Source organism: Pleurodeles waltl, chromosome 6, assembly GCF_031143425.1.
Source record: "Pleurodeles waltl isolate 20211129_DDA chromosome 6, aPleWal1.hap1.20221129, whole genome shotgun sequence".
NCBI lineage: Eukaryota > Metazoa > Chordata > Amphibia > Caudata > Salamandridae > Pleurodeles > Pleurodeles waltl.
The window spans coordinates 325,361,513-325,374,417 of NC_090445.1; the positions used below are offsets into that span (position 1 = coordinate 325,361,513).

A 12,905-nucleotide genomic window follows, 5' to 3' on the forward strand; every position below is an offset into this window, starting at 1 on the left:
GCTGACTTAAGCTCACCCTCAGTAGTCTCCAAAATAGAAACACATTTTCATTTCTTCTGACTGAGCCGAATAGGTGTCTATTTTGTTCTTAATTTCTTAAATTTTCCCATTCTGGTACAAAACATGAGAGCTTTGATTTTGTTTCATCCCTTACATGTCCCCAGTATCATGGTTAACACTGCCTACATTTTTAAATTGCAAAGTTGGGCTCCAGTAATGGCACGAGTTTCAGCAGGGTTAACCACAACCCATACAACATTAACCAGTCCTGGTGTTACAGGGGCTTGAGGTGCTTGGCTCGTTTGATATGGCAAAGGTGCTTGAGATGGGTGAGAAACCAGTCCTGCAGTTTCCGAGTTGCTGGCATTGCCTGACCCTAACTATTGTACTAGAGTCTTGTCTGCTTTGAATTTTGTCACCTTAATCATCACCACTCGGCTCCAGCTCTAAGGACTGAGAGTTGGGAGAGATTTCTCTATTCTCATCCTAGCCCACGCCCTCTTTCCAACTGGGATCTGCCATCCCCTAGGTCACTGGAGGACTGCTAGTGCCTCGTCTAATGTTTCTTTTATTGTGGCATGCTGGCGCACTTCTTGATGCCTTGTGGCTGAAGACTGAATACACCTTGGCACCACCATCTTCTGTTCCGGTTTCAAGCATTGGCAGCACGTTGCCCTCTGCCAAATACTTCGGTACCCCCCCCCCCTGAGCAGGCTGCTCTCCCATACCTACAAGGTCTCTCAGGACATGGCTGACTTCCGTTCAGCAGGGAACTTCCCAAGATGAGGTGCATTGCTCTTAACTATCATTAGATCGCCCTTGTCTTCAGGGATGCCTGCATTTGTCCTCTTCTCCCCTTGTGCACCTAATTCTTCAAGGGGCAGGGGGTAGCTTAACTCTCTGTTGAGTACTTCTTGACTGGTAGTGATTGCTGCCCCCTACAGCACTTACTGGTGTCTTGGAGTGGAAATGACTTGCAACCCTGCCTAGTGTATCTCCCCCAGCGAAGCATCTACCCCAGCTAACATAGTTGCAATACCTGTTGTAGTGATATTTGTGTTTTGACCACTGACTCCGTCGCACCACTTTGCACATGGCCTAGCAGTCCACAGTCACATTAGCAGTCACGAGTTACAGACTCCATTTTGTAGTCCGTTTAGCCTTAATTTCACCTCCATGTTAAAAGTGCGAGTATCTTTCTGTACAAAACATCTTATGCAGTGTGTTTTCTATTCTATGTGTCTGCTTGTTCTTTTCTCACCAAATGGCTAGTACATAACGTGGAGGAGTTGGTCAGTCAGCAAGATAAGGATGTACTAGAATTATGATTATGGTACAGCAGGTAATGGTTTAGGTTTTGGAGAGACACTTTGGGAAACTGGCCAGTTCCAACCTGTTTCTTTCAACCCTGACCTAAAATAGCCAGCATTTTTTAATACTTCTTGCGGAGTGGGAGGGATTTTTCCAGAAATCTCCTTCCTTGCTTGTTTAAGATATATAAGAGACTCGGGCCAACAGTGGGAGATTCAGAGACCTCAATCAGGATTGAGACGTCGAATGCCTGATACATTTCCCGTGAGGGTAGATTTCTCTCTTTCTCGTTGCAGTCGCACCGGGGTCAACGACTTGCTGGCAGGAGAAGGATGAAGCACCAGATAGGCCCCACGGTGATGCATTTTTATTAATTATTTGCTTTGCATTGTGTATGAATATATATATATATATCAATATATGTGTTTGTATCTTTGCATGTATATATTTGCTGTTTATAGAGTGAAGATTCTTTGTACATGTTCTTACTTTATTGTTGCGCATTTTAAAAGTGCACTTTCGGTTATACTGACCTTCCTTCACAAGCCTTGCGCAGAGATATAGTAAATGTCTTCTTTAGATTAAGAAGTGCATTCCAGAGAATCTTTTCGACTCCTCTGTATGTGTATTTTGGCTCGCCCATCAGTAAAGCAAAATACCTGTAGCGGCACCCATGGAGCCCACAGTCCATCAATAAAGAGTGAGTATGTTCGATTCTGTGCAGTGCACCCCTTGCTGATGCAAGACAGCCGCCTCCCTGATTGCTCCCCCTGGCAGAAATATAAGAAGTGCAGGACTTGGGCTAGGTGCTGCAGGCAAACGAGACTCAGGCTGGAGAAAAACTGCCTTCTCCACCCTCCTCCCTCACTTCGGACAAATGTCATTTGGATGCTTAGTAATACTGTTTTTTGCTGGTTCAAAAAGATAGCCAAGAAGAAGAGGGTAAGGAGCAGTCCTTTGTTCGGCCAAGTCTTTTGGAAGGTCTTGCAGCAACAAGGAGGCGGTTGGGTTCCCCTTCCCCATTATAAGGTTTGAATGAGCTGTCCTAGTCCACTCAAAATATGTACTTCATATGTTGGGACTACGAAGGATTGAGCACAGTGACAGGTATTCCCTTAAGTTTGAAGGGAGCAACTAAAAGAGTGGTGGAACAGAAGCAGGGTTTGGCTGGCTAGATTGCAAGCATGGAAACTGGGTCACAGAAAAGAGTAGAAGCAAGCCGAAGTGAGCGGGGCAAAAGGGCTGCGTGTCTTAAGTGTTGGACTAAACTACTGGGTGGACAGACGGTTGGATAGTAAAGTAGACCTGATGGCAGTAAATGCCAAAGAGTAAAATGGCCTCCTCACTCCCAAGAAGAGGCCCAGGATAGGATATCCGCAGAGGAATAGAACTGGGAACTATACTTTTTGTCTTTTTTTTTTTTTAATTTTTTTTTTTTTACTTCATATTTGTTTTGCTTGATCTTTGTTCTTCATGCTCATTATAAGGCACACTTGTCATGTTCCTGGAATATCTTTGATGTTCCTGGTGACTAAACATTTTTGCATCTTGAAAAGGTTTTGCTGAGCCCTTCATTCTTCAGAAGAACTAGATCCTTCATTCTCAAGTTCTGTCTTAATCACTATGCTCTCTGTTCAGTGATCAAGTCCATAACTTGCTTTTGTCATGAACAATTACTGCACTTCTACTGTTGTCTGTTGCAGGGTTATGTATCCAAGGTACCTGCTTGACTACCTTCTTGCAGACACATAGGGTCCCTTGTGGACCATAAAAATGAATTAATGCTCTTTCTGCTATACAGTTATTACCTACCGTTCTATAAATACGAGTGTAGAAGCTCAGTTTCAAAGCATGCTCCTGGAACAGCTACTTACCAGCTAGACTTTTGACCAATGTAATTTTCAAATCTATTTGTTTTTTCCCAGCGAGTGTACCAACCCTCCCACATAAAAAGAGAGTTGTAATGAGGATTTCTTCTTTCTTACTAACTAAATGCCGAGCCATTTCATATAGGGTTTTGATTGTTCCGTTATGCCTTCAATATGTGTGTTTTTTTTTTTTTTCTTTTTCTTTTTTTTTTAATGATCTTTTATTTACTTCTCATCTTATTAGGGTCGGGCGCACAAGTGCTCTGGCCTATTGTAATATCTCTGTGGACTTTTAACCATGCCCCCTCTTGCTATTCGTTCTTTGTTGTGCTAGTTTTAAATGTTTTATTTTGATTGGTTCATTTTGTGAAATGTCCCTACTTTTGTGTGCGGATTCCCTTCCAGGTGATTTCGCTAACTGAACATTTTTATTGACTATCGCAATGCGTCACGATTTCTCCAGAACGTGTGATGGCCCCTCCTCCGGTTTCGTTTTGCCTTTTATCCCATCCGCAATCCTTTTTAGACATTCACGCAGGGAGCCAATAACTCTTGCGTTCAAGGTGGCCGTGGTGCTTTGAATTGACTTGCTTATGTCAACTGTTTCATTTACAATTTATGGCTTGTAATTCACGGTTTCTTGCTTTCTGTTTGCTGGCTTTATTTGTTTTAGGCTGGTTAGCTTGATTGTGGTCCTTCCCTCACCAAAACTTTATTCACAGAATCCTTCTGAGTTCTCCTTTTCTGTAAACGGGGCCCTAAATCTTGCTCTTATCTCGTCACATTTGCTGTGAATCCAAAGACTTAGGTCAAATGCCAGGCGCTGTCTTCCAAGAGCACTTGTTTACTTTTTTTTTCTCTGACTTCAGAGTGAGAGGATTTATGTGACAATCTAGCTGGATAGTAGGGGTACGAAAGATTTTATTTATTTTTTTCTAGCACACAACAGCATCTAAATGATCTGTGTAAATGTTTCAGAGTATATCAGTATTATGAATGCACAAATAAAGCACAATTTTTGTTATTTCTGATGCGTGTTGGAAACAAATACTTTAACAATTCGTTTTGATCATATTAAACTAGGTGATGCTATTTCGACAAGTTTTGGTCTGTGCACTGTATAGTTTTATTAATAAAACTGTAATTCTGTGCAAATGTAATAGTCATTTCAGTTGGAAATGTGTTGTCTGTAATGGCAGTGTGGTACCACACTCCACTCTAATTTTCACCACACCACACCATTGCTCTGTACTCTGCCACAACCCCACGCCACTGCACCCTATGCCACTTCACGCTATGCCTCTCTACTCTACCCTGTACCACTCTACTATATGCCAATGCACTCTTTGCCACTCTACAGCACTGCACTTTTCCCCACTGCACTATACAGCACTTCAGTCTTCTTTGTACAACTCCACTCTACGTCACTGTACTCTTTGACACTCTGCAACACTGCTCTTTATGCCACCAATGCACTTTACTTTGTAACGCTCAGCTCAATGCCCCTGCACTCTGTGCCATTCCACTGTACGCCGCTCTAATGTACTTCACACCACTGCACTCTACTCTGCCATTACACTCTGTCACTTTACGCAGCTGCACTCTACCCTGCACCACTTTACTTTGTCACTTAACTCTACTCTAAAATTATCTACTCTATGCCACTACACTCTACGTCACTCTATGCTACTGAACACTACACCACTCCACTGTTAACCACTGCACTTTACACCAATGCACTCTCCACAACTGCACTCTGACACTCTACTCTGCAGCACTGCACTTTCCACCACAGAACTGTTTGCCACTCTGCACTACGCCATGCTATGCTACTCACTCTATATCACTGCACTGCATGGCACTATACTGTAATTTGCCCCTCTCTATTACTCTGTTTTACACCACTCTACAACACTACACTCTATGCCACTAGACTCATCTGCGCCACTCCAGGATGCTTCATTGTAAGCCGCTGACTTCAATGCCACTGCACTCTACGCCCCTATACTCACAACACTCTACGCCAATGCACTCTACACCACTCTAGTGTATGCCACTCTACGCGTCTCCACACTGCCATTCCAATTCACAGCACACTTTGCTGCTCTATTCTTCAACATTGTACTCCACTCTTCGCCATTCCACTAGCCTTCAGCCACGCTGGTGTACAATATGGCTAAAACACATTGGCAAAGCCAATAGTTCTTGCACAGGCACGACATGTTGGCTCTGCCAATGCTTGTTTATTTAATTTATTAGCAAAATTCAAGACACGGATAAGGGTGTTTAACTTATTGACCGGAGGGGTGTATGTGCATGACTTAGAATCAAACTCGAACTCTGTGTGATTTTGAAGAAAAATGTGAACAAAATTGATCAGGCTTTTAAGTTTAACATTGATTCCAGTAATGTAGGTAGCAATCATGAAAATCCACTTAAATGGCTAATTTCTGAGAGAGGAAATTTTGCTAATTAATGGTTGCTTGAAACCTATCCAATAAATAGGGCCAGTAATTGCTATTTTTTTTTTTGTACTGTAAAGAATAATGTATCGTACTACAGTTTGGGTCCTGAACTGAAGTGAAATTAGTTATTTTCCCTGAATGGGTAGAGATGACTCCTCTGAACTTCACTGAACAATCGAAGCGGGGGCTGTGGGCATCCTGTCTCACCACACTTGGACCCTACTTGACAGTCTGTTGAGCCACATGTAACACTTGGTGCACACTTGAAAGGGAGAGAGCAGGATGCCACGATCTTGTGGATCTCTGGTCTGATTGCTGAAGGAACCTGCGTTTGCTTTATCAGGCTAGTTGTGGAGACCGTGCCTGCTTCAAATTGGACTTTGGTGTTAGGTATGGAAGGACAATGGTGATTTGACTACAGCATTCCCACACTGACCACCACACCTCACCACCCAATTTAGTGTGGCCATATACTTTCACCATCTTGAAAATGTCCAGACATTTTGGGCCAGTTTGCAGTAAGGATAGAAGAAGTACTGAAAAAGTGGAAAGGGGTGGCCCCAGGAACTTTTACCTCATTGAGCATGGAATGCCCAGGAGCCAACCCCACAAACTAGCAGGTGCCGTGGCATAAATGTGGCACCTCCAGGCACTCATTTCAGAATACTTTGTGTGCCTGCAGAAGATAGGAAGAGGAAGAGGACTGGACCTGCTATCTGTGACTTGAGAGGAACATGAAGGCCTGGACATGCTCCCTCTTACACCCAGGACAAAGAAGTGGACTACATGGGTCATAAGGTTGACCTTCTGTTCAAGCTACAGAGATGCTACAAGAGGCCTTTTCCTGGAAGTACCCAGCATGGCCAGTGGCAACTAGACTTCAACTGTACCCTGCTATTGGCCTCTACCTGACACCATGGGAGTCTGGGTGGCTTTGTTTTCCATCTCTAGGAGATTTATTCCTGTAACTTGAAGTCCTGTGGCCCAGAGTAAGAACTGATATATTTGAGCCTCATCAATAAGGATGTTGGATCTCATTCTTCCTGCCTGTAGTTGTAGTACATGCTTGTTGTTGTGCTTATCATATAGACTTCTATCTGCAGATTCCTTACCTTTGAATTCCCTGGTGTCAGCTTAGAATCTGGAATTCTTTTGCTGAGCACTACCCGCGCGCGCTGCCCGGCTTCCCGTGGCTTCATCGGTGTTGTTGGAGCCGTCTGTGATGTCACACTGGCACGCGCACGCAAGTTCTTTTCCTTCCGTGCTGGTTAAGCGCAGGTCCGTAATCGAGCTACCCTTTGCTCTTTTTGGCAAGCCTTTTTTTGACCTTTTGTCAAATAATTTTTTCGTCTGTGCGAGGAAGATTTAATCTAGGAAGACCGGGTTCAAGCCATGTGGCGCCTGTCATCGCCCCATGTCAGTTACAGACCCCCCACCAGATATGTCTCTGGTGCCTACACAGGGACCATGATTCGCAGTCATGCTCCGACTGCCGGGCCATGGGCCAAAAGGCTTTGAGAGAGCGGTCTCTAGGCCTGAAGCCCACTGGTGGTGGAAGCCCCATCCTCTTTCCTGATGAGCTGGAACGACGTTGCATGATTCCGACTTAGACGCTGGGGACCCGGCCCAGATCAGCGTCTGAGGCTTATTTTGATCAGCCAGGCACAGGTGAGGAGTGGGAGGGTTCTGAGGACCCTTTGGAGTATGGATTAGAGGATCAGGACTGGTATGAGGATCTAGGGGAAGCCAGCGGACCGGATACTTCTCCAGATGCTGGTATGCTCTCATCTCCTTCTGTGGCTACAGAGGAGGGAGCATCATATGGCATGGTGGTGCGTAGAGCGGCTGAGGTCTTGGCCTGCAATGCCGGTCAGGCTTAACATCCTGACAGAGGTGTCTCAGCTCGGGGTTGCTACATCTGAGCCGATGTTACCCTTTAATGAGGCCCTTACTGATGTCCTGCTGGGGACGTGGTCCAAACCCAGCACAGGGGCTCCTGTGAATAGGACAGTTGGTCGCCGCCATTGACCAGCTCCTACAGAACCTAGTTTCCTCACTCTCACACCCCCACCCCGGAGAGCTTGGTGGTCCAAGACTCCACATCCCATGGTGCCTCATTCTCCACCCACCTCACCCCCCTCCTCCAGGCAGGGTGATTTCTTCGACAGAGGCCCTTCGTCGCAACGCCTGGCTGCGTACCACTGGCTTTTCGGGGGATGTCCAGGCAAATCTGATGACATGCCCTTCAATGACTCACACCTTATTGGTGAGAAGGCAGATTCGGCGCTTGAGCAATTCAAGGACTCTTGAGCCATGGCCAGATCCTTGGGCCTCTCGGCGCCCGCTCGCCAGCAGTCTGCCCATCGCCCCTTTTGAGGCTCCAGGGGAGGAGTGGGGTTACAATGCCAGCCACAAGTCAGCCACCGTCCTCCAGCTTCACAGCATCCAGTGCGAGGACAAGGCCCTGGTACCTTCAGACCCAGAGGGTCTCGCCAGAGGTCAGCCACCACCCAGCTACCACCCAGCTCCCCTCTTTCGCAACACCCAGCCCTCCTAATATGGTTCTGCAAGACCATGTTCATCCAGTTGGAGAGAGGATTCAATTTCATCTCCCTCACTGGCGGTCCATTACATCTGACATATGGGTCTTGCAGATCATACGGAAGGGCTGTTCCCTCCTTTTCCAGTCTTTCCCTCTCTCTATCCCTCCATTGAAAGAACTGCTGATGGAGGGTCCTTTAATCTTTCTCTGCGAGGAAGTTATGTCTCTCTTGGCCGAGGGAGCCATAGAAAGGGTCCCGATGTCAGAAATAGGCAGTGGTTGTTATTCACGCTACTTTCTGATTCCAGAGAAGAGCAAGGGTCCTTCACCTTATCTTGGATTTAAGGGACGTCAATCTCTTCCTCAAAAAGGAGAAATTCAGGATGCTCATGCTAGCTCAGATCTTGTCTTCCCTAGACTAAGGAGACTGGATGATAGCGTTGGACTTGCAGGATGCGTATTTTCGCATCCCCATCCTGCCCACCCACAGGCATTACTTGTGGTTCAAGGTGGGCCATGGGCGCTTTTAGTTTACCGTGCTCCCTTTCAGTCTCGCCAGGGTGTTCACCAAGGTGATGGCGGTAGTAGCAGCTCATCTGCGCAGGCTGGGGATTTCCGTCTTCCCCTACCTCGACAACTGGCTGTTGAAAGCTCCTACACCCCAGGCTCTCGTCACCCACCTTCAGACAACGGCGGACCTCCTGCATTTGCTGGGGTTCACTATAAACGCGCCGTCCCCTTCATTGGAGCTGTTCTGGATACAGTTCAGTTTCGGGTTAATCCTCCCAAGCAGCAAGTCCATGATATTTAGGTTATGATTCCAATGTTTCGGCCTCTTTCCTGAAGACATTCTGAGGCTGTTGAGACTCCTGGCTTCCTGCATCCTGCTAGTCAAAAATGCCAGATGGCATAAGAGGGCTCTGCAGTGGGACCTAAAGTTCCAGTGGGCACAGCATCCGGGAAATCTTACCGACACGGTTCAGATCTCGGAGGGAACTTCAAAAGACCTGCTGTAGTGGTTAGTGAACTGCGATTGGAGTGGGGCGGCCATCTGGGAGAGTTGGAAATCCTGGTCCGCTGTTCTCCGGTGGAATCCGGACTCCATAACAAGCTGTTGGAGCTCTGAGCGATCCGACTGGCATTGAAAGCATTTCTTCCTGTTGTAAAAGGGCAACACCACCGCAATGTGGTACTGCAACAAGCAGGGCGGTTTGGGGTTGTGGACCTTTTGTCAAGAGGCTCTGCGTCTCTGGACATGGCTGGAACAGCAGGGCATAACCCTGGTGGTTCAGCACCAGGCAGGTTCTCTCAATGCCAGGGCAGACTAACTCAGCCGTCGTTGCTTAGCGGATCACGAATGGTATCGCCATCTGGAGGTGGCGCAAGGACTCTTTTAAGCAGTTGGGGGAGCCTTGGTTAGATCTGTTCACCTCCGTAGAGAACGTGCAATGTTGGCAGTATTGCGCTGTGAAGTTTCCAAAGCAGCAATCGCTCTGCGACGCTTTTTGTTGTGAGTGGAATTTAGGTCTCCTATACACTTTTCCGCCCATACCACTCCTGCCCAGAGTTCTCAAGAAGATCAAGAACGACCAGGCCCAAGTCATCCTAGTGGCTCCGGATTGGGCACGTAGATTCTGGTATCCCATGCTTCTCGAAATGAGCATCAATCCTCCGATCAGGTTGCCCCTTCGGGAGGATCTTCTGTCGCAGCAACAGGGGAGGGATCTCCACCCGACCTGTCAACTCTGCCCCTTCATGTGTGGAGATTCAGCGACGGCAGTTTATGGCTTTTGACCTTCCTCCTGAAGTCTGTAAAGTTATTTTGGCAGTCAGGCTTCCCTCCACTAAAACGATATACACCTGCCTTTGGAAGTGTTTTGTATATTATTGTACAGAAAGGTCTATTGATCCTCTTTCTGATATTCTTATCTTCATTCTTTCTCTTGCCCAGCAGGGTTCTGCCTTGGGGACTCTCAAGGGCTATCTTTCTGCCTTATCAGCATTCCTTCAGCTGCCTGATCAGCCTTCTGTTTTAAATTCCCCCCCATTGTACATAAATTCCTCAAAGGGCCTGTACATGTTTCCCCCATGACCTTTGTTATGCCCCAATGGGACTTCAATCTGGTCCGCACATCTCTGATGTGTGCTCTCTTCAAGCCTTTGCATAACTGTCCCCTCCGGCAGCTCACCATCAAGACAGCCTTCTTAGTGGCAATAATATTTGCCAGGAGGGTGAGTGAGATGCAATCCCTGTCATCAAAGCCACCATATCTCACCATCTACCCAGACAAGGTGGTACTCGGAACTCATGCCTCTTTCCTCCCCAAGTTGGTGACCCCATTTAATCTGGGTCAGAACATCACCCTGCCCACCTTCTTTGCTCCACCGCATCCCTCTAAAGAAGAGGAGTGACTCCATCGACTGGACCTAAAAAGAGCATTGCACTGCACAAGAGTTCCAGGTGGGTTGACCAACTCTTTGTGGGGTATTTTGGAGCAAAGAAGGACCGGGCAGTGCAGAAGTGAACTATTTCGCGCTGGGTCATTCTCTGCATTAAAATCTGCTATGCGTTGTCCAAGAAGCAGCCTCCTGAGGGCTTGCAAGCTCATTCTGCCAGGGGCAAAGCTTCTACCACTGCGCTAGCTCGAGGCGTACCAGTTACAGAGATCTATCTGGTGGCAATGTGGGCATCTTTGCACATGTTTGCAAGATATAACTGCCTGGACAGTCAGGTATGAAGAGACGGGCACTTTGTCTGTTTAGTCCTACAGGGCTTCTTAGTGTAAGGAGTAGTATCTGCAGCCCACCGCCAGAAGGTTATGGCTTTTGTATCTATTCAAAGGTAAGGAATCTGCAGCTAGAAGTGTCTATCAGATGAACAAGTTACTTACCTTTTGGTAACTCATTATCTGGTAGAGACTCTGTCTAGCTATGCAGCTAATAACCTGTAGGGTCTCAAGGTGTTGTGGTTGAAAGTGTAGGCTGTAAATTCAAGATTTTGCGTCTAGCTTTTTGGTGTGACAGAAGGTCGAGTGGATTTAAAACTGATGCTGACATCTTTTTCACCTAACTTTATTTAATCTAGTGCCTTTGCACTGCACTTTGCTGAGCATATGTGTAAATATTTTTGTAGGAATTTTCAAATTTTCTCTATATCATGGTGCTGTTAAGTATTTATTCGCTCCAACCCCATTTTTCTGCTTCAAATTCAAGTCTTGCAACTTTAATATTGGACTTCTAATTTAAATCCTTTCCAGTGTTTATTTATGAAGATATACATGTCCTTCTTAATGATCAGGTCTGACAACGTGCATCCTTCTTTCCTGGTTTATATGGGATTACACCTTTTTATCTTTGGGTTGTCAAGTCAGTCAAATGCGAATTGGGCTCCCAAAATGACCCGTACTACATCCCCTTGAATGCTGTGTTTCTTGCAGCTCTTTGTTTTTGCTGATACTGTGGTAATTCTATTACTACTTTTGTTTCGGCTTGTAGGCATGCATTGGTTTGCTGATGTGGGCGTTCAAAATGAAACAAAAGAGATTAGTGGTTCTTTAGAATGCATGGTCCCTAACATACTAGCTGTCAGTTACGGAGTATCTGAAGCGGGGTTGCTGTGCTTGGTGCAACTGTATGTAAGAAGCCTCTCCAGTGACACATGTGAACATAAAGAACCATCACATAGCTTTCACGCTTACAGCATTGAATGAAGTGCTTTCACTCAGAGTTTGAGTGTCCTTCAAGTTAGTGGGATTTCTAATCCATATCATTTTCCAGAGGATGATGACAAATAACCTAGTTAGGGGTCTGTAAAGAGATCAAATGAGGACTGATAAGGATGTTTTTTGTTCTTCTTCCTTTTTTTGTTTTTTTAATTTTTTTTTTAAAGAAATTTGTTTTCATCTGAATTAAACATCACCACGGCCAGTCCTGCCTCAGTGCTGTTGCAAAACAGATAAAATAAATACAATGGCTTTAAGTTTGCCCTAGCTGTGATGTTGTACTTGAAATCAATGTTCTGAATTCTGTGACAACCCTGCCTCCTGCAACGTTTTAGCCTTAGGTGCCATAAGCAAAATAACTGATATCCATGGACTCTAAAGGTAAACGGGAGTTGTGGTGTGATGACGCAGGAGGAGCTGAGCTACCAGCAAACACTGCCAAATAGAGGAAGAACAATTAGAATTATAGGGTGAGGCCAGGACTCACCTTCATAGTTGGTGAGTGGCAAAGGCGAGTGCAGGTGGGGAAGGGACCTGTTTCCAGGAAGCACAGACAGCCGCATGCAGGAACAGGGTCCTCCCTCAAAGTTCAGTAGGCAGAGTAGACACCGAAAGAGAAGCGGAGGTGCAGACAGCCAATGGCTTGGAGAGTTTTCACATTGCTAAAAAGCAGGCATGGATGCAGCCGGACAAAGGAGGGTTGATCAGGAATAATACACTGCAACCATCAGCAAACTGCCGGGGGAAAAACCTGGCAGTGCTCTCAAATTGAAGAATCTAAGTCCAGCTACAACCTAGAATATAGGGGTGGTCTGGGCAGACAAACCTGTGAAAAACAAATATGTAGCTCAGGACTGGAGACTTAGATTATGCTTCTCTTTCTTTACAGCCAAAACCACAGCAGCCTATCAAAACATTTATAAACAAACTACAAATCCCATGTGTATCATAACAACCCCCTTTAACATTTCCGACCCCAGTCCACCAATCATAGTTC

At 46.0% G+C, this 12,905-nt stretch overlaps 1 protein-coding gene across 2 annotated transcripts in view; it reads left to right on the forward strand.

Annotated features, from left to right (window-relative positions):
• Nucleotides 1-12,905, forward strand: part of TM9SF1 (transmembrane 9 superfamily member 1) — a 105,146-nt gene that overhangs the window by 23,657 nt on the left and 68,584 nt on the right. Inside the window, exon 2 of one of the 2 annotated variants that reach the window (XM_069238171.1) lies at nucleotides 1,608-1,667. The exons of the other annotated variant lie outside the window; for it this stretch is intronic. The gene's annotated coding sequence lies outside the window, so the exon portion shown is untranslated. The remainder of the gene's footprint in view (nucleotides 1-1,607; nucleotides 1,668-12,905) is intronic. 2 annotated transcript variants of the gene reach the window in all.